General features: G+C 41.3%; 1 pseudogene across 1 annotated transcript in view; it reads left to right on the top strand.

Moving 5' to 3' along the window:
- LOC113569027 (NACHT, LRR and PYD domains-containing protein 12-like) overlaps positions 1–22,500 on the top strand; it is a 66,800-nt pseudogene that overhangs the window by 11,684 nt on the left and 32,616 nt on the right. The window contains exons 7-11 of the transcript XR_014122759.1: positions 1–1,159; positions 4,144–4,317; positions 8,391–8,564; positions 12,658–12,828; positions 19,901–20,074. The exon at positions 1–1,159 is cut by the window's left edge and continues 636 nt beyond it. The product of XR_014122759.1 is annotated as an NACHT, LRR and PYD domains-containing protein 12-like (transcript). The remainder of the gene's footprint in view (positions 1,160–4,143; positions 4,318–8,390; positions 8,565–12,657; positions 12,829–19,900; positions 20,075–22,500) is intronic.

The following is a 22,500-nucleotide window of genomic DNA, read 5'->3' on the forward strand; positions in this document are numbered from 1 at the left end:
CCTCTGCTCTCCTTTGGATAACCTCTCGACCAGCAGCAGCCAATCAGATCCCTCCTGAGTGTGTTGACCAGGTAACAGAGGTAAGAGGGTTCAGTGAACCACAGAAAGAGGAGTATTTCAGGAAGAGAATCAGTGATCAGGGCCTGGCCAATAGAATCATCACACACATGAAGTCGTCAAAAAGCCTCTACATCATGTGCCACATTCCAGTCTTCTGTTGGATTGCAGCCACTGTTCTAGAGAGAATGTTAGGTGAAGCAGAGATTAGAGAGATCCCCAAGACTCTGACTCAGATGTTCACACACTTCCTGATCTTTCAGCTCAGACACAAGGATCAAAAATATGGACAAAGTATGAAAGGACAAAAAGGTCCCACTCACCCACGTCACATGAGAAAAAATGTTTTGGCACTGGGAAAACTGGCTTTCCAACAGCTAGAAAAAGGCAACCTGATCTTCTATGAGGAAGACCTGAGAAACTGTGGCATTGATGTCAGAGAAATGACAGTGTATTCAGGAATGTGCACTCAGATCTTCAGACAGGAGTTTGAGCTACAGCTGGGGAAGGTGTTCAGCTTTGTACATCTGAGTGTTCAGGAGTTTCTGGCTGCTTTATATGTGTTTATTTCCTTCATCTCCACCAACACCAATGTGCTACAACAGCAACACCCTGAAATAGTCAAAACCCCAATGTCTGTCTTCCTCAACAGTGCAGTGGACAAGGCCTTACAGAGTCAAAATGGACACCTGGACCTTTTCCTTCGCTTCCTTCTGGGTCTCTCACTGGAGTCCAATCAGACTCTCTTACGACGCCTACTGACACAAACAGGAAGCAGCTCTCACAGCAAAGAGGAAACAGTCAAGTACATCAAGAAGAAGATCAGTGACAGTCCCTCTACAGAGAAATCCATCAATCTGTTCCACTGTCTGAATGAACTGAATGATCATTCTCTAGTGCAGGAAGTCCAAACATACCTGAGCAGAGGAGGTAACAGTAGTCTCCATGGAGCCAGACTGTCTCCTGCTCAGTGGTCAGCTCTGGTGTTTGTGTTGCTGAACTCTGAAGAGGAGCTGGATGAGTTTGACCTGAGGAAATATGACCCATCAGAGGAATGTCTGCTGAGAATGTTGCCATTGGTCAAAGCATCCAGAAAAGCCATGTGAGTATTTTCATTTAGAGATGAACAGTGGGTGTAGCACTGGATGTGCTTGACTCAGAAGGTCTTCTGTGAAAAATGAAAAGGAGAGAGAGAGAGAGAGAGAGAGAGAGGGAACATTAGAGAGAGAGCAGGATAGAGAGATCCCATCACCAGGTGCTTAAGTTAAACCATAAAGTTGTGGAACATTGGAATGTAGTAACACTGTCCAGTGATTCATTAGTCTAAATGTATTAATGATGGTTAAATGATATTTGATGTCATGGGTAGTTGTGTGCCTGTGTATTGAGAATGGTCCTACATTTAAAACAGTGGCCAACAGTGTTTGTTTATAGTTCACACTCTTAGTAAAACAGCCAGAGAAAATATGCTGCAGTGTAACATACAGAAGTGTTCAAGTACGAAATATCAGTGTGTACACGCGCACACGCATGCACACACACACACACACACACACACACACGCATGCATGCACACACACCACACAGTGTAACATACAAAAGGGTTCAAATATGAACTATCAGTTCAGCTTTCTGATCAACATTACAGTTCAATCACTACTGACCAATACAGAGAAAAGTGCACAAGGATGAGCATAACCAATGTATACACATATGCACACACACTCACACACACACACACACACACACACACACACACACACATATATATATTTCACACTGATGGCAGTTTTCAAACTTTATCACAGGTTTTCTTTAGAGCCGATGATGGTGATTGGGCACATTTATAAAGGTGTAGGTGTTAATATGACTTCATCTGAAACATTTTCATTGTTTAAATATTTTACCAAGGCAATTTGACATAATCTAGTTGTAAATAAGTTTAAGTCAAAATAAACTAACATCATTAACAGCAACTGATTCTAGTACTACACCTTCAGTGCTGTGTGATTGAGGTACTTGACTTTTAATTAGAAGGTTGCTGGTTCAAGCCCCACCGCTGCTGAGTTGCCACTGTTGTGCCCCTGAGCAAGACCCTTAACCCTCAATTGCTCAAGTTGTACTCAGTCATAATTGTAAGATGCTTTGGATAAAAGCGTCAGCTAAATGCCATAAATGTAAAATGATGAGTGTAGCATGCAGTGACGTTCACAGCTCTGTGCGATCAGTGTAACATGCAGTAACATTCACAGCTCTGTGTGATCAGTGTAAAATGCAGTGACGTTCACAGCTCTGTGTGATCAGTGTAACATGCAGTGAGTCTCCCAGAAGCTAATGCTGTTACTACTGTCACTCACCTAAAACTGTAGCAGGCTACTACTGTTGATCACATACAGTGGGACCAATATCTCAGACCACTAGTGAAAATGATTGTTTTGCATTTCTCTCAAGTTTAATACAATGATTTTCTTTACAAATCATATAATCAGCATAATTTGAGTGAACAGTTGAACGTTTTTTAATGAATTTCAGAAAGTATTACTATTTGGCTCTACTCAAATGCATGTAAGCACAGTTGTGAAACTGACTGCATCAGTTCTTTTGTACAAAAAGTCAGAAGTCCTTGAGTCCTCACACAAGCAGTGCAGGAGAAGTGAGTCAGTTCTGATCCAACTGAAACATGTGAACCATCCTCCTCTCCCCAGTATTTTACTGCACACATACAGTCCATGAAGGACAAACTCCAGGGACACATTTCATGTCAACAGCAGACATGAGATAGTTGCCTCACACACACTTAACTGACTGATGGGGTCTGCCTCACACACACTTAACTGACTGATGGGTTCTGCCTCACACACACCTGACTGACTGATGGGGTCTGCCTCACACACACACCTGACTGACTGATGGGGTCTGCCTCACACACACCTGACTGACTGATGGGGTCTGCCTCACACACACCTGACTGACTGATGGGGTCTGCCTCACACACACCTGACTGACTGATGGGGTCTGCCTCACACACACCTGACTGACTGATGGGGTCTGCCTCACACACACCTGACTGACGGATGGGGTCTGCCTCACACACACCTGACTGACGGATGGGGTCTGCCTCACACACACCTGACTGACGGATGGGGTCTGCCTCACACACACCTGACTGACGGATGGGGTCTGCCTCACACACACCTGAATGACTGATGGGGTCTGCCTCACACACACCTGAATGACTGATGGGGTCCCTGACTCAGCTATTGAGCCTCCAGGATTCTCGGTGCACCACGCAGACAGAACTCAGGACCTCACTGGGAAAAGCAAAGGCAGAGGAGAATGTTTCATGATCAGTGACTCATAGTGTGAGCACAGGAATGTAAACACTAGTAAAAGATTCTGCTCTCTGCATTCTGTCCATTCCTCCATAATCACTACTGCAGTGTTCATCCCACCATCATTAGTACTGCAATGTTCATACACTAATATTCACTACTGCAATGTTCATTCCTCCATAATCATAATACAGTGTTCATTACTCCATAGTCACTACTGCAGCGTTTATTTCTCCATGAAAAACACTACAGTGATTATTCCACCATAATCAATACTGTGGTGTTTATTCCTCCATAATCACTACTGCAGTGTTTATTTCTCCATAATCACTACTCTGCATGGATTCCAACAATATTTTCTGTTTGTATATTAGTGTATTTGTATTTGTGAAACATTGAATGAGATCTATGTTGTTCTGTTTACTGTTATGGTGTTAGGGGTGGGATATTTTGATATTTGGACTCTGATTATGGCAACTGCCATTCACTGACTTATGAACCAACCATCCATTATTTGGTCACCTGTCTTAGGTTGCTAATGAATGTTATTTGTCATGTCTTTGTCCATTTTGTCTTTGATGAAGACACAGTAATGTTGAAATGTTGCTGTGTTTGTAAAATTAAAAGGCTGAAAATGTATCAGTGTGTTCCAGACCTTTCAAGCTCTTCTTTACATTTTTATTAGCAGTTCAGATCTTTTAATTCATCATCCTCTGACTGAACTACATTATTTAATGTATTAACTCTTTTACAGACTATCTGGCTGTGGTCTCACTGAAGAGTCTTGCAAATCTCTCACATCAGTTCTACAAACAGAAAACCCTTCACTGAGAGAGCTGGAGATGAATAATAATGACCTGCAGAATTCAGGAGTGGAGCAGCTCTGTGCTGGACTGAAGAGTTCACACCGTAAACTGGAGATTCTCAGGTGAGTTTCTGTGACTATTTTTGAATGTAAATAAAGAGGCATTTTAAAAAGGTCAGTGTGAACTCCCTTATAGTACAGTATTAAACAAACATTGCCAGGCAAGGCAATGCAAGGAAATGTACACTTTTATAAAGTTTTCTTCTCTCAATATTTCTAAATATAGTTTTCTGTTGAAACCTCACTGCATTTCATTAAATGACCACACTGTGGAGACAAAGAGTTACATCTGTGATGCATGAGCAGATTTTCAAGTCTAGAAGAGAAATAGAACATTGTAAAGAGGAGACACCAATGAGTCCTTGTCCACGTGTGCAGGTGTATTTATTACAATGCTGCTTCAACTAGGCGCTTTGGCATTTTGTCCACAAGCTGCATTTTTGGTCACCTGAGAGCAGAAATTTAGCAAAATGTCTTACAGGATGAATATATTCAGAAACTCCAACAGCTGTGTTGTAAAATGAAGTGTTTTAATGTAAGATTTTCACTGAGTGATTTTATGTAGTTTATGTATGGAAACACTAAACATCAGTCATTCTAATCTCTCTGCAAATAAAAGCCCTTAAAATCTTAATTAAAAATATTTAAAGCTGAACCATTGAGGTTCTGGACACATTACAGGACACTTTTACAATCACACAATTCCCTTGCGTTTTTGGGTGGGAGACCCTGTTCTCATTATGATTTACACCGTGTGTTCAACACATGTTGAGATGAGCTGAACTGACAGCTGTGCTGAAGGAAAGAACGCAACAAGTTAATATTCATTCAATAGACCTGAAAGGTTTATTGGTTATTCCTTAAGATAAACCTGTGATCTCTCTCCACAGGTGTTTTTATGAAACATGTAGCTGGCTAATATTAGTAACCTTAAGCTTGCCAAGTTACAGTATAATGTTGGTTACTACACCTAGATACCTCACGCTAACGTCATATTAGCTTGACTTAGGAGTGAATGTTGGCTGCTAATTTTTTCATCAAGCCAGAGACATCAAACAAAAATAGAACAGTGATGGTAGAAGACGTGGAGTCAGCAGAGAGAGAAACTGAGCAGACAGCTGACAGTAAACTCAGGACATCTGAACACAGTAGTGAGGAACAATGTTCAGCACTGGACGAGTGAACCTGTGGACTTAATTACAAGAGAGAAAGAAAGACACACAAGACACAGTAATCAATAATCAGGAGATTAGGAGGAGAGAAGGAGTGAAGTGTGTGTGTGTGTGTGTGTGTGTGTGTGTGTGTGTGTGTGTGTGTGTGTGTGTGTGTGTGTGTCACACTGGGTGCCTGATGTACTGTAACAAAGCTAATGAGGCTAATGTTAGCTTCCTTAAATCTAAGGAACTGGCTAGAATATAAAATACTCCTGCTTGTTCATTTACAGTTAGTATAGAGAAACAGAAAACAACCAGGATGAAGAGAAAGAGTAATGCTATTGCCATGGCAACCTTCTTTAGTAAGAAGACAGCAGGAGAGAGAAAAGACAGAAGAACTTGATGGTGAAAGTGTCCAGGAGGAGGACATGGAAGAGAGTGAACACAGCAGACAGAGACAGAGGAGCCAGCTGTGTCCACTCTCACTGTAGCCCCACAGGTCTGCTGTAGTGTCAGCTGTGTCCACTCTCACTGTAGCCCCACAGCTCTGCTGTAGTGTCAGCTGTGTCCACTCTCACTGTAGCCCCACAGCTCTGCTGTAGTGTCAGCTGTGTCCACTCTGACTGTAGCCCCACAGCTCTGCTGTAGTGTCAGCTGTGTCCACTCTCACTGTAGCCCCACAGGTCTGCTGTAGTGTCGGCTGTGTCCACTCTCACTGTAGCCCCACAGCTCTGCTGTAGTGTCGGCTGTGTCCACTCTCACTGTAGCCCCACAGCTCTGCTGTAGTGTCGGCTGTGTCCACTCTCACTGTAGCCCCACAGCTCTGCTGTAGTGTCGGCTGTGTCCACTCTCACTGTAGCCCCACAGCTCTGCTGTAGTGTCGGCTGTGTCCACTCTCACTGTAGCTCCACAGCTCTGCTGTAGTGTCGGCTGTGTCCACTCTCACTGTAGCCCCACAGCTCTGCTGACTTGTTTAGTTGTTTTTTTGTGTTAATGTAAATGGTTGATTTTAGTGAATATATTAGTTGTGTGAAGTAGCGATATTGTGTGTGTGTGTGTGTGTGTGTGTGTGTGTGTGTGTGTGGTGCATAACATGTGTGGTGTTTTGTAATTACATCAGAACTTTAGATCAGATATTTCTGCACCCATAATTCATCATTTGATACTACATAATTCAGGTACACTGAGAATTATAACCACACATAGAAATATAACCACACATAGAATTATAATCACATGTAGAATTTTTGGAATCTTGAAATACAACCTTTTTCGAGGGGATGAATCAAAGAACTGAAGATACTTGTAAGTGATATAAAATATTAAGTGCTGGACAGAAATGAAACCTTTCTCAGGTAATAATATTTATGTTTATGTAACCCTCACCCTTGATTTATTCATGAAGATTTATTCAAATTGTAATCTTATGGGTTAATTAATGATTCCCTGCCTGACCTCATGTGAATGTCATAATCTGATAAGGAATTAAACAGTATGTAGTTTATTATACACTATAATAGTGGTTTTACCACTGTATTAACTTGTGTACCCTGAAATTCCTCTGTGCTGTAAGGCCATTTTAGTGTGTCACCACAAGAGAGAGACAGACAGATCTATTATTTGTGTGTGTGAAAGAGACAGAACTATTATCTGTGTGTGTGTGTGTGTGTGTGTGTGTGTGTGTGTGTGTGTGTGTGTGTGTGTGTGTGTGTGTGTGTGTGTGTGAGAGAGAGAGAGAGAGAGAGAGAGAGAGAGAGAGAGAGAGAGAGACAGACAGACAGACAGAACTGTGTGTGTGAGAGGCAGATCTATTATCTGTGTGTGAGAGAGACAGAACTGACTGACGGATGGGGTCTGCCTCACACACACCTGACTGACGGATGGGGTCTGCCTCACACACACCTGACTGACGGATGGGGTCTGCCTCACACACACCTGACTGACGGATGGGGTCTGCCTCACACACACCTGACTGACGGATGGGGTCTGCCTCACACACGACTGACGGATGGGGTCTGCCTCACACACACCTGACTGACGGATGGGGTCTGCCTCACACACACCTGACTGACAGATGGGGTCTGCCTCACACACACCTGACTGACGGATGGGGTCTGCCTCACACACACCTGACTGATGGGGTCCCTGACTCAGCTATTGAGCCTCCAGGATTCTTGGTGCACCACACAGACAGAACTCGGGACCTCACTGGGAAAAGCAAAGGCAGAGGAGAATGTTTCATGATCAGTGACTCATAGTGTGAGCACAGGAATGTAAACACTAGTAAAAGATTCTGCTCTCTGCATTCTGTCCATTCCTCCATAATCACTACTGCAGTGTTCATCCCACCATCATTAGTACTGCAATGTTCATACACTAATATTCACTACTGCAATGTTCATTCCTCCATAATCATAATACAGTGTTCATTACTCCATAGTCACTACTGCAGCGTTTATTTCTCCATGAAAAACACTACAGTGATTATTCCACCATAATCAATACTGTGGTGTTTATTCCTCCATAATCACTACTGCAGTGTTTATTTCTCCATAATCACTACTCTGCATGGATTCCAACAATATTTTCTGTTTGTATATTAGTGTAGTTGTATTTGTGAAACATTAAATGAGATTATGTTGTTCTGTTTACTGTTATGGTGTTAGGGGTGGGATATTTTGATATTTGAACTCTGATTATGGCAACTGCCATTCACTGACTTATGAACCAACCATCCATTATTTGGTCACCTGTCTTAGGTTGCTAATGAATGTTATTTGTCATGTCTTTGTCCATTTTGTCTTTGATGAAGACACAGTAATGTTGAAATGTTGCTGTGTTTGTAAAATTAAAAGGCTGAAAATGTATCAGTGTGTTCCAGACCTTTCAAGCTCTTCTTTACATTTTTATTAGCAGTTCAGATCTTTTAATTCATCATCCTCTGACTGAACTACATTATTTAATGTATTAACTCTTTTACAGACTATCTGGCTGTGGTCTCACTGAAGAGTCTTGCAAATCTCTCACATCAGTTCTACAAACAGAAAACTCTTCACTGAGAAAGCTGGAGATGAATAATAATGACCTGCAGAATTCAGGAGTGGAGCAGCTCTGTGCTGGACTGAAGAGTTCACACCGTAAACTGGAGATTCTCAGGTGAGTTTCTGTGACTATTTTTGAATGTAAATAAAGAGGCATTTTAAAAAGGTCAGTGTGAACTCCCTTATAGTACAGTATTAAACAAACATTGCCAGGCAAGGCAATGCAAGGAAATGTACACTTTTATAAAGTTTTCTTCTCTCAATATTTCTAAATATAGTTTTCTGTTGAAACCTCACTGCATTTCATTAAATGACCACACTGTGGAGACAAAGAGTTACATCTGTGATGCATGAGCAGATTTTCAAGTCTAGAAGAGAAATAGAACATTGTAAAGAGGAGACACCAATGAGTCCTTGTCCACGTGTGCAGGTGTATTTATTACAATGCTGCTTCAACTAGGCGCTTTGGCATTTTGTCCACAAGCTGCATTTTTGGTCACCTGAGAGCAGAAATTTAGCAAAATGTCTTACAGGATGAATATATTCAGAAACTCCAACAGCTGTGTTGTAAAATGAAGTGTTTTAATGTAAGATTTTCACTGAGTGATTTTATGTAGTTTATGTATGGAAACACTGTAAACATCAGTCATTCTAATCTCTCTGCAAATAAAAGCCCTTAAAATCTTAATTAAAAATATTTAAAGCTGAACCATTGAGGTTCTGGACACATTACAGGACACTTTTACAATCACACAATTCCCTTGCGTTTTTGGGTGGGAGACCCTGTTCTCATTATGATTTACACGGTGTGTTCAACACATGTTGAGATGAGCTGAACTGACAGCTGTGCTGGAGGAAAGAACGCAACAAGTTAATATTCATTCAATAGACCTGAAAGGTTTATTGGTTATTCCTTAAGATAAACCTGTGATCTCTCTCCACAGGTGTTTTTATGAAACATGTAGCTGGCTAATATTAGTAACCTTAAGCTTGCCAAGTTACAGTATAATGTTGGTTACTACACCTAGATACCTCACGCTAACGTCATATTAGCTTGACTTAGGAGTGAATGTTGGCTGCTAATTTTTTCATCAAGCCAGAGACATCAAACAAAAATAGAACAGTGATGGTAGAAGACGTGGAGTCAGCAGAGAGAGAAACTGAGCAGACAGCTGACAGTAAACTCAGGACATCTGAACACAGTAGTGAGGAACAATGTTCAGCACTGGACGAGTGAACCTGTGGACTTAATTACAAGAGAGAAAGAAAGACACACAAGACACAGTAATCAATAATCAGGAGATTAGGAGGAGAGAAGGAGTGAAGTGTGTGTGTGTGTGTGTGTGTGTGTGTGTGTGTGTGTGTGTGTGTGTGTGTGTGTGTGTGTGTGTGTGTGTGTGTCACACTGGGTGCCTGATGTACTGTAACAAAGCTAATGAGGCTAATGTTAGCTTCCTTAAATCTAAGGAACTGGCTAGAATATAAAATACTCCTGCTTGTTCGTTTACAGTTAGTATAGAGAAACAGAAAACAACCAGGATGAAGAGAAAGAGTAATGCTATTGCCATGGCAACCTTCTTTAGTAAGAAGACAGCAGGAGAGAGAAAAGACAGAAGAACTTGATGGTGAAAGTGTCCAGGAGGAGGACATGGAAGAGAGTGAACACAGCAGACAGAGACAGAGGAGCCAGCTGTGTCCACTCTCACTGTAGCCCCACAGCTCTGCTGTAGTGTCAGCTGTGTCCACTCTCACTGTAGCCCCACAGCTCTGCTGTAGTGTCAGCTGTGTCCACTCTGACTGTAGCCCCACAGCTCTGCTGTAGTGTCAGCTGTGTCCACTCTCACTGTAGCCCCACAGGTCTGCTGTAGTGTCGGCTGTGTCCACTCTCACTGTAGCCCCACAGCTCTGCTGTAGTGTCGGCTGTGTCCACTCTCACTGTAGCCCCACAGCTCTGCTGTAGTGTCGGCTGTGTCCACTCTCACTGTAGCCCCACAGCTCTGCTGTAGTGTCGGCTGTGTCCACTCTCACTGTAGCCCCACAGCTCTGCTGTAGTGTCGGCTGTGTCCACTCTCACTGTAGCTCCACAGCTCTGCTGTAGTGTCGGCTGTGTCCACTCTCACTGTAGCCCCACAGCTCTGCTGACTTGTTTAGTTGTTTTTTTGTGTTAATGTAAATGGTTGATTTTAGTGAATATATTAGTTGTGTGAAGTAGCGATATTGTGTGTGTGTGTGTGTGTGTGTGTGTGTGTGTGTGTGTGTGTGTGTGTGTGTGTGTGGTGCATAACATGTGTGGTGTTTTGTAATTACATCAGAACTTTAGATCAGATATTTCTGCACCCATAATTCATCATTTGATACTACATAATTCAGGTACACTGAGAATTATAACCACACATAGAAATATAACCACACATAGAATTATAATCACATGTAGAATTTTTGGAATCTTGAAATACAACCTTTTTCGAGGGGATGAATCAAAGAACTGAAGATACTTGTAAGTGATATAAAATATTAAGTGCTGGACAGAAATGAAACCTTTCTCAGGTAATAATATTTATGTTTATGTAACCCTCACCCTTGATTTATTCATGAAGATTTATTCAAATTGTAATCTTATGGGTTAATTAATGATTCCCTGCCTGACCTCATGTGAATGTCATAATCTGATAAGGAATTAAACAGTATGTAGTTTATTATACACTATAATAGTGGTTTTACCACTGTATTAACTTGTGTACCCTGAAATTCCTCTGTGCTGTAAGGCCATTTTAGTGTGTCACCACAAGAGAGAGACAGACAGATCTATTATTTGTGTGTGTGAAAGAGACAGAACTATTATCTGTGTGTGTGTGTGTGTGTGTGTGTGTGTGTGTGTGTGTGTGTGTGTGTGTGTGTGTGTGTGTGTGTGAGAGAGAGAGAGAGAGAGAGAGAGAGAGAGAGAGAGAGAGAGAGAGAGAGAGAGAGACAGACAGACAGACAGAACTGTGTGTGTGAGAGGCAGATCTATTATCTGTGTGTGAGAGAGACAGAACTGACTGACGGATGGGGTCTGCCTCACACACACCTGACTGACGGATGGGGTCTGCCTCACACACACCTGACTGACGGATGGGGTCTGCCTCACACACACCTGACTGACGGATGGGGTCTGCCTCACACACGACTGACGGATGGGGGCTGCCTCACACACACCTGACTGACGGATGGGGTCTGCCTCACACACAACTGACGGATGGGGTCTGCCTCACACACACCCGACTGACGGATGGGGTCTGCCTCACACACACCTGACTGACAGATGGGGTCTGCCTCACACACACCTGACTGACGGATGGGGTCTGCCTCACACACACCTGACTGATGGGGTCCCTGACTCCGCTATTGAGCCTCCAGGATTCTTGGTGCACCACACAGACAGAACTCGGGACCTCACTGGGAAAAGCAAAGGCAGAGGAGAATGTTTCATGATCAGTGACTCAGTGTGAGCAAAGGAATGTAAACACTAGTAAAGGATTCTGCTCTCTGCATTCTGTCCATTCCTCCATAATCACTACTGCAGTGTTCATCCCACCATCATTAGTACTGCAATGTTCATACACTAATATTCACTACTGCAATGTTCATTCCTCCATAATCATAATACAGTGTTCATTACTCCATAGTCACTACTGCAGCGTTTATTTCTCCATGAAAAACACTACAGTGATTATTCCACCATAATGAATACTGTGGTGTTTATTCCTCCATAATCACTACTGCAGTGTTTATTTCTCCATAATCACTACTCTGCATGTCTTCCAACAATATTTTCTGTTTGTATATTAGTGTAGTTGTATTTGTGAAACATTGAATGAGATCTGTGTTGTTCTGTTTGCTGTTATGGTGTTAGGGGTGGGATATTTTGATATTTGGACTCTGATTATGGCAACTGCCATTCACTGACTTATGAACCAACCATCCATTATTTGGTCACCTGTCTTAGGTTGCTAATGAATGTTATTTGTCATGTCTTTGTCCATTTTGTCTTTGATGAAGACACGGTAGTGTTGAATTGTTACTGTGTTTGTAAAATTAAAAGGCTGAAATTGTATCAGTGTGTTCCAGACCTTTCAAGCTCTTCTTTACATTTTTGTTAGCAGTTCAGATCTTTTAATTCATCATCCTCTGACTGAACTACATTATTTACTGTATTTACTCTTTTACAGACTATCTGGCTGTGGTCTCACGGAAGAGTCTTGCAAATCTCTCACATCAGTTCTACAAACAGAAAACTCACTGAGAGAGCTGGAGATGAATAATAATGACCTGCAGAATTCGGGAGTGGAGCAGCTCTGTGCTGGACTGAAGAGTTCACACTGTAAACTGGAGATTCTCAGGTGAGTTTCTGTGACTATTTTTGAATGTAAATAAAGAGGCATTTTAAAAAGGTCAGTGTGAACTCCATTACAGTATTAAACAAACATTGCCAGGCAAGGCAATGCAAGGAAATGTACACTTTAATATTACATTATAAAGTTCTCTTCTCTAAATATTTCTAAATATAGTTTTCTGTTGAAACCTCACTGCATTTCATTAAATGACCACACTGTGGAGACAAAGAGTTACATTTGTGAGGCATGAGCAGATTTTCAAGTCTAGAAGAGAAATATAACATTGTAAAGAGAAGACACCAATGAGTCCTTGTCCACATGTACAGGTGTATTTATTACAATGCTGCTTCAACTAGGCACTTTGGCATTTTGTCCACAAGCTGCATTTTTGGTCACCTGAGAGCAGAAATTTAGCAAAATGTCTTACAGGATGAATATATTCAGAAACTCCAACAACAGTGTTGTAAAATGAAGTGTTTTAATGTAAGATTTTCCAGCACTGGACGAGTGAACCTGTGGACTTAATTACAAGAGAGAAAGAAAGACACACAAGACACAGTAATCAGTAATCAGGAGATTAGGAGGAGAGAAGGAGTGAAGTGTGTGTGTGTGTGTGTGTGTGTGTGTGTGTGTGTGTGTGTGTGTGTGTGTGTGTGTGTGGTGCATAGCATGTGTGGTGTTTTGTATTACATCAGAACTTTAGATCAGACATTTCTGCACCCATAATTCATCATTTGATACTACATAATTCAGATACACTGAGAATTATAACCACACGTAGAAATATAACCACACGTAGAATTATAATCACATGTAGAATTATAACCAAATGTAGCAATATAACTACATGTAGAAATATAACCACACACAGAATTAAACCAGACCTCACACTGTTTAGTTCAGGACCAATATAACTATTGTATATACACAGTAAACCAGACCCCACACTGTTTAGTTCAGGACCAATATAACTACTGTTTATACACAGTAAACCAGACCCCACACTGTTTATTTCAGGACCAATATGACTACTGTTTATACACAGTAAACCAGACCTCACACTGTTTAGTTCAGGACCAATATAACTACTGTTTATACACAGTAAACCAGACCCCACACTGTTTATTTCAGGACCAATATGACTACTGTTTATACACAGTAAACCAGACCTCACACTGTTTAGTTCAGGACCAATATAACTACTGTTTATACACAGTAAACCAGACCCCACACTGTTTATTTCAGGACCAATATGACTACTGTATATACACAGTAAACCAGACCTCACACTGTTTAGTTCAGGGCCAATATGATTACTGTTTATACACAGTAAACCAGACCTCACACTGTTTAGTTCAGGACCAATATGACTACTGTTTATACACAGTAAATCAGACCTCGCACTGTTTAGTTCAGGGCCAATATGACTACTGTTTATACACAGTAAACCAGACCTCACACTGTTTAGTTCAGGGCCATAATGACTACTGTATATACACAGTAAACCAGACCTCACACTGTTTAGTTCAGGGCCAATATGACTACTGTAAATACACAGTAAACCAGACCTCACACTGTTTAGTTCAGGGCCAATATAACTACTGTTTATACACAGTAAACCAGACCTCACACTGTTTAGTTCAGAGCCAATATGACTACTGTTTATACACAGTAAACCAGACCTCACACTGTTTAGTTCAGGGCCAATATGACTACTGTTTATACACAGTAAACCAGACCTCACACTGTTTAGTTCAGGGCCAATATAACTACTGTTTATACACAGTAAACCAGACCTCACACTGTTTAGTTCAGGGCCAATATAACTACTCTTTATACACAGTAAACCAGACCTCACACTGTTTAGTTCAGGGCCAATATAACTACTGTTTATACACAGTAAACCAGACCTCACACTGTTTAGTTCAGGGCCAATATGACTACTGTTTGAAATCTTATTTATTACACAGATTGACACAAGTATGTTTCATTTACTGTTTATAATGCTTCACCTCAATTGAAACGTGTGTGTGTGTGTGTGTGAGGGAGAGACAGAACTATTATTTGTGTGTGTGTGTGTGTGTGTGTGTGTGAGAGAGGGGGAGAGACAGAACTATTATCTGTGTGTGTTTGTGTGTGTATGAGAGAGAAATAGAGAGAGAGAGAGAGAGAGACAGATCTATTATTTGTAAGTGTGAGACAGAACTATTATCTGTGAGTTTGTGTGTGTGTGAAATAGAGAGAGAGAAGACAGACAGATCTATTTGTGTGTGTTAGAGAGGCAGAACTATTATCTGTGTGTGACCACCACTGACAGAATGTGCTCCTCACTGGACCCCTTGCTGTGCTCCTTGTCTTTCTGCTTCCTCCATACAGGAGAACAAACACTGACCACAGAAAATAGTTAAAACCACAAGATGTCTGGAGGGCTCAGAAGTTCAGAAACAATAGTGAAGGTGTTTTGCAGGGAAATTATATAAAATACAAATAGTGGGAGAGTCAAGGCACTGCTCTGTTAAAAAAAAAAAGGAAAAAATGTGTAAAACTCTTATTTAATGCATTGTTCATAGCAACACTCTAATACAATGGTTATGCTACAGTTATAATATGTTGCACATTTATATGTGTCCAAGCTACATCCCACACAATATAGTAACATGGCCGTCTTTAGGGTTCACAAATTATGAAGAAAATCATCAGTTTTATCTTAGTGTTTGGAGTGTTGGAGGCAGCCATTTTTAGTTGCTGGTTATTTCAGCTGCAGATGATTAGAGAGAGATACCAACCTTTATACATCTGTTATGTGCCAGTGTAGGGGGAGAGACCACAACAGACACTTTATTCTGAGCACAAACCATTATTACAAAAAAGTAATAGAGATCTACAAACATGCCATCTGTCTCTATGGGGAGTATAAGCCACAATAAAAACCAAACCCAACACATGCTCCACCCCAAACCTGTCTTCATTAAACATAAGCCATAAGAGGGAAAAGAAAATACAGTAGTAGATGTAACAAGCTCAAATCCACTCAGTGAATGTACAGTAATCTTCTACACCCACGATATTTTATGTTGATACACACAGCCACACAATAGACTACACTACCCAACACTGGCACAATGACCTGGGGGAGTTGTTCTAGGACAGAGCCAACTCTGGAAACTGAAGGTACAAATCTGTGTTCTATTAGCATGCCTGAGTTCAGTCTGTCTATTAAATCTTATCAGGCTGCAGTTATGGAGTGTCTGTAGTTTCACTGTAACTGTAGTGTGGTAGCAGCAGGGTGTGTTTGGGTGTGTGTAGGGCACCAGAATGGTCAGAAACAGTATAACACCATTATATGTAGTGAAGATAATGTTCCTAATATTTTTCTCAACTAAAACTGGGAGCACACTTAACAGCAGAAAACAGTTTGGTCTAGAAATACAGTAATAACCTTGTGATTGTTGCCCTTGTGTTTTTAGGAAGTCTATGTTGACGTATTAAAAAATGTCAAAAGGTACAATAAAAACACTCCACAAATTTTTTAAATTGTACCATTTGAAAAAAAAAATAAAGGTAGTAATAACATGAATATCCAAGAAGCACTTGTATCCAGCAGTAACAGGAATATGAGTGAGAAGGTTCTCATTTTGAGTGACAGTAATTTGATCCAATCACATATGTGGTAGGACGGCCGGGGCGGCAGAATATTGAATGACGTCATTACAGTGGCCAATAGCATCAGAGGAGCTGTTTTAACTTACTGAGGTGAAGAGAACTGTAGTGGATCATGAAAATGACAGAAAATCTCAAACTGGAATTGGAGGATATTTGCTGCTATGGTGATTTCCAAGAGAAAAGGAAAATACCAGAAAGGGACAGACAAAAAGTAAAAGTAGATGGACTAAGACAGACAGACAAAGCCTGTGTGAGTTTTTCACTCAATCTCTGATCGTCATTCATGGCTAACAGCTAACTAGGTAATGTTAGCAAAGAAAGTCTAGCCATGTTGATTTGTTTACTGTTCAGCACAGATATCTAACCAGCTAACAGTCTCAACAATTTGACCAAACCGTCAATAAGCAAGATTGGACTTCTTGTCTTTGCAACAATCAAGTTACAGTCTTTAGGAGAAATGCGGTTGGATCTTCACGTAGTTGAGAGCAGGAGGGAGGAGGGTGAGGGTGTGAAGGGAGATTTGACGGGGATGTGATTTATAACATCTGGTGTTCATGAAGTACAGCTGTGTATTAATCAGTCAGGTCTCCTACATCAGTTTAAACACATTTAAACCTTGTAGCTAGGTTACGGGTGGTTACTAGGTTACAGGTGGTCACTAGGTTACAGGTGGTCACTAGGTTACAACCGCGATCACGCTATCCGCGCTTTAGCGATTCACGGTCAAGTCATCTGCGCTTTAAATTTAATGCGCCTATATGCGCGATTTTACGGTATTTCGCTGCTCACCGCAATCTAACTCTCCCTAAGCAAAGAAACAGACTTGCGTATTTGTACAAAATACAGTTAACTTGATTGAACTACTTTAATTGCATAATTAGATTAAACACAATTGGTAATATATTTACACAGCTTAATAAGCATTGTGGAAAGTGATTTTTCTACATAATGTTTCTCAGAAGGTTATTATAGATCTTGACTGCCAGCTGAAACAGGGGTCATCACTAGTGAAATGTGGCAAATGTGCAGGGCAGGAGAACTCCAGGGCTGAAATATTCCACTGCCAATTGAATGGTGGCCCTTGGCCATCACCAGATCATTAATAAATCTATATTGAAGTTTTACATATTTTTCTGAATTTTAACAAAATGCAAAAACAGTTCCACTACCACATGTGAGTAGAAGCCCTTGACTATTAGCAGAGTAAGTTTGGACACTCACTGTACAATGTCTTCATAAATCCATATTAAAGTCAAACTACCTTTAGGCGAAATAATGCACTCATTTTGTATAGACTGAATTTGCAGAGTATCAGCAGAGTAAGTTTGGACAGATTTCACTCTACTATTTTTCATAAACTCCTATTAAAATAATAATACCTTTGGGTGAATTCATGTTTCATTCAGGTTGATTTTGGATATCTATTTCTCAGAAATGTCCTATAAAGCCAAGACAGTTCCATGACCACATAAGAGTACATTTATATTTACTTTTACAGCATTTGGCAGATGCTCTTATCCAGAGCGACTTAGAAAAGTGCTTTGTCATTTCCTCATAGAACAGATCCTAGCCAGTAAAGTAGGTTAGAGTGCAAGATACCAATGAACTAGAATACTGTTGAAATACAGGGATCAATGCTAATGTCTAGAAGTACAAAATACATTTAAGCTCTATAACAGACAATCAGTGCAATAATCCATAAGTACTAAAGTTAGTCAACACAGGCGCAGTCAACATCGGAGTAATAAACAAGTACTAGAGTTAGTCAACATAGGAGCAGTCAGAGTAGTAAACAATAAGTACTAGTGTTAGTCAACATAGGAGCAGTCAACATCAGAGTAATAAACAAGTACTAGAGTTAGTCAACATAGGAGCAGTCAGAGTAGTAAACAATAAGTACTAGTGTTAGTCAACATAGGAGCAGTCAACATCAGAGTAATAAACAAGTACTAGAGTTAGTCAACATAGGAGCAGTCAGAGTAGTAAACAATAAGTACTAGAGTTAGTCAACATAGGAGCAGTCAGAGTAGTAAACAATAAGTACTAGTGTTAGTCAACATAGGAGCAGTCAACATCAGAGTAATAAACAAGTACTAGAGTTAGTCAACATAGGAGCAGTCAGAGTAGTAAACAATAAGTACTAGTGTTAGTCAACATAGGAGCAGTCAACATCAGAGTAATAAACAAGTACTAGAGTTAGTCAACATAGGAGCAGTCAGAGTAGTAAACAATAAGTACTAGAGTTAGTCAACATAGGAGCAGTCAGAGTAGTAAACAATAAGTACTAGAGTTAGTCAACATAGGAGCAGTCAACATCAGAGTAATAAACACCCTACAAGAAGTACTAGTGTTTCAGTTAGTCAACATAGGTGCAGGATCAGTGGTCATTTAAATATTCCACAAACAGATGGGTCTTCAGTCTGTGTTTGAAGACTGCGAGGGACTCTGCTGTCCAGACAGCACGCGGAAGTTTAATAATCCCATATTAAAGTCATACTACCATTAGGGGAATTCATGTACTCATTTACAATATGCTGATTTTGGATATCTATTTCTCAGAGATATTCCCATAATGACAAAATAATTCCACTATACTATATACTATGGAGTATGTTGTGATATCTGTTGTATCTACTGTAGGGTATATTGTAATATTGTATCTACTGTAGAGTACATTGTGATATCTGTTGTATTTACTGTAGGGTATATTGTAATATTTGTTGTATCTACTGTAGGGTACATTGTAATATTTGTTGTATCTACTGTAGACTATATTGTATTGTCTGTTGTATCTACTGTAGGGTATATTGTGATGTCTGTTGTATCTGCTGTAGGGTATATTGTGATATCTGTTGTATCTACTGTAGGGTATATTGTGATATCTGTTGTATCTACTTGCAGTCTAGCTATCTGTAATCTTGAGGAAAACACTTGTGAAAGTCTGGCATCAGCTTTGCAACTTCCAAAAAAAGTATGCATCGCTTAGGATTCTTAGACTTTATCTCTGAGTCACAGGTCCATAAATGTGACAGTGTTATTACTCCTGTTATCACAGCCAGATGTAGAATTCTGCCAAGATTTTACTGGCATCATCTCATACAGTCTGACATGTAACAGTCTAATAAGACCACTGAAATCACAAAGTGTAAGTCCAGCTTTAGGGTTCTTCTGATGTAGGTTAATAGTGCACTAGAGTTCTGAAGGGCTGAATAAAAATAAGAGCTAAAATAAACACAGACAGCAGCGATCTGGAGAAGAGTGAACAAAACCATCTGCCATGGAGGACGCCAGAGAGAGATGAGAGTGGAGGAACCTCCAACTACAGTTACCAGCCTCTCTAGCTGCCCTATGCAGGCTGCTCTGGAAGTGCATCTCACTCTCTGTCTCTCTCTACCTGTTTCCCTCCTTTCTGCAGACTGTCTGGTTGTTTGGTCACAGAGGAAGGCTGTTCTTCTCTGGCTTCAGCTCTGAGGTCAAACCCCTCCCACCTGAAAGAACTGGACCTGACGTACAACCACCCAGGAGAGTCAGGAGTGAAGCTGCTCTCTTCTAGACTGGAGGATCCCCACTGCAGACTGGACACTCTCAGGTATGGAACGTTAGTGTGTGCATGCGTATGTGGGTTTGTTTGTGTGTGCTTACGTGTATATGTGTGTGTGTGTGTGTGTGTGTGTGTGTGTGTGTGTGTGTGTGTGTGTGTGCGTATATGTTTCTGTGTTGGTGTCTGTGTGTGTTTATGAAAGAGTGAGAATGAGAAAATAATGAAAACTGAGTCTTCCATTCCTGAGTAGTGCAGTTCCCATATCATAATGTGGTGGCTGGTGAGTTCGCTCTCCATCATTCTCCTGTAGGAACTGCTGAGTTTTAGTTGACATGCTACATTTCCTCAGCCTCCTCAGGAAGTACAGATGCTGTTCTGTCAGTTTATAAACTCTGTTCCATTTTTTGAGGTTAGTTGTAATTCATTTAAGAACCACAGGGTGTCAGTAGCAGCGAGTCGGTTCATGTGTGTAGCGATCGTAGAGTGAGAGAATACAACTCCAAGAGTTCTAGTTATTATAGTTATTATAGTTATTGTAGTTATTATAGCCGTGCTAATGCAGTTGTCTGCGTACATCTCATACCTTTTGAAAACATTGTGGTTGTGTGTAGTTTATTGTATTGTTATTTGTAATCACAGATCATTATTTGGTGGATAATGTTATTCTCTGTGAAGTTTGCTGCATTGTGTTTTGTGTATATCGGTACTTGTTGTGGCTGGCTTGTTGTTGATTTGTCTTTCATGTGATTCAATTTCACGTTTCCTCCTGTTGTCAATAAAACTGTGAACAAGAGCTGAACATTTTCAGAGTTCTGATGTCAGGAGAGTGTTAACCTGCAGGTCATGCTGTGTATCGTACATAAACAGAGGACACAGCAGATACTGTTGGGATTTCTTTATGATGTGGTGTTTGTTGTAGGTCCAGGTGAGGTCCTCACTGATGTGGGGTGTGTGTTGTGGGTCCAGGTGAGGTCCTCACTGATGTGGTGTGTGTTGTAGGTCCAGGTGAGGTCCTCACTGATGTGGGGTGTGTTGTAGGTCCAGGTGAAGTCCTCACTGATGTGGAGTGTGTGTTGTAGGTCCAGGTGAGGTCTTCACTGATGTGGGGTGTGTGTGTTGTAGGTCCAGGTGAGGTCCTCACTGATGTGGGGTGTGTGTGTTGTAGGTCCAGGTGAGGTCCTCACTGATGTGGGGTGTGTGTGTTGTAGGACCAGGTGATGTCCTCACTGATGTGGGGTGTGTTGTAGGTCCAGGTGAGGTCCTCACTGATGTGAACTCCAGGAAGGTGAAGGAGTTCACCTCCATCTCTCCTGTCTGTAGTGGTGTGTGCTGTTGCTTCTCCTTCCTCCTTGGGTCAACAATCATCTTCTTGGTCTTGTCTGCATTCAGGGAGAGATTGTTATCATGACACCATGTCACCATGTCTGTCACCTCCCTCCTGTATGCTGTCTCATCCAGTGATCAGTCAAACCAGTTTGATGATGCTGGTGTTATACTGGGCGGCCACACAGTCCTGGGGGGTCCCAGAGTTCTCAGTCCTTGTGCTGGATGTACATTGCCAGTTCTGACTGACTGATTCTGTCTGTTAGAAAGTTCAGCCCCATTTACAGAAGGAGGGTGTGAGTCCAGTGGTGAGTGTTTGTCAGTTTGGTTGGGGTGACTGTGTTGACTGCTGAGCTGTAATCAGTGAACAGCACTGGAACATAACTGTCCATGTCCTCCAGATGTGTGAGAGACGTGTGGATGTCAGTGCTGACAGTGTCCTCGGTGCACTGGTTCTGGTGGGCTGTAAACTGGTGGGGTCCTCTGGACAATAACGGACATTACAGTAGTAAGAATATAGACAATAAGGAGCAGAATAAGTAGTGAGATGGAGAAAAATAAATAAAGAAATATGGAACAATAAGCAATTAATGTCTAGTGTGGTTTTCTAGAAGTCCTTGTCTGGTCCCGACGGTGTGCACATGACCGAAACTCTTCCTGTATGAGATCATCCATGAAGGGCAGCGGGGAAGTAGCTGTGTGGGGTGGAGGTGTGGGGGGCTACAACAGGGGGCATCATGGGGTGGTGGGATTAGCCATGGCAGCTGAGACAGTAACGTCATGACATCAGGGGTAGGTGAACCTCAGCAGACAGAGAGACTAGATTATTAGACATGTCCAGGTAGAGGGTGTGTAAATTAGGAAACTATGATGTGTAAAGATGGACTGTGGCAGATGTAGCTGTGGCAGCACAGCTAAAAGGAACCACAGGCATGATCAACACTCCACCGCTCTCAGTCAACAAACTAGAGAGACAAAAGAGAGGTGAAGTGACATCACATCCCAGTTTACCAGAACTCTCAATGCCCAGAACGATGTGTGTGTCTGAAATGGAGAGAGAGAGCGAGAACTATTATCTGTGTGTGTTTGTGTGAGAGAGAGACAGAACTATTATCTGTGTGTGTTTGTGTGAGAGAGAGACAGAACTATTA

The sequence above is a fragment of the Electrophorus electricus genome, chromosome 1, assembly GCF_041902795.1.
Source record: "Electrophorus electricus isolate QZ-2024a chromosome 1, ASM4190279v1, whole genome shotgun sequence".
In the NCBI taxonomy this organism is placed as follows: Eukaryota; Metazoa; Chordata; class Actinopteri; order Gymnotiformes; family Gymnotidae; genus Electrophorus; species Electrophorus electricus.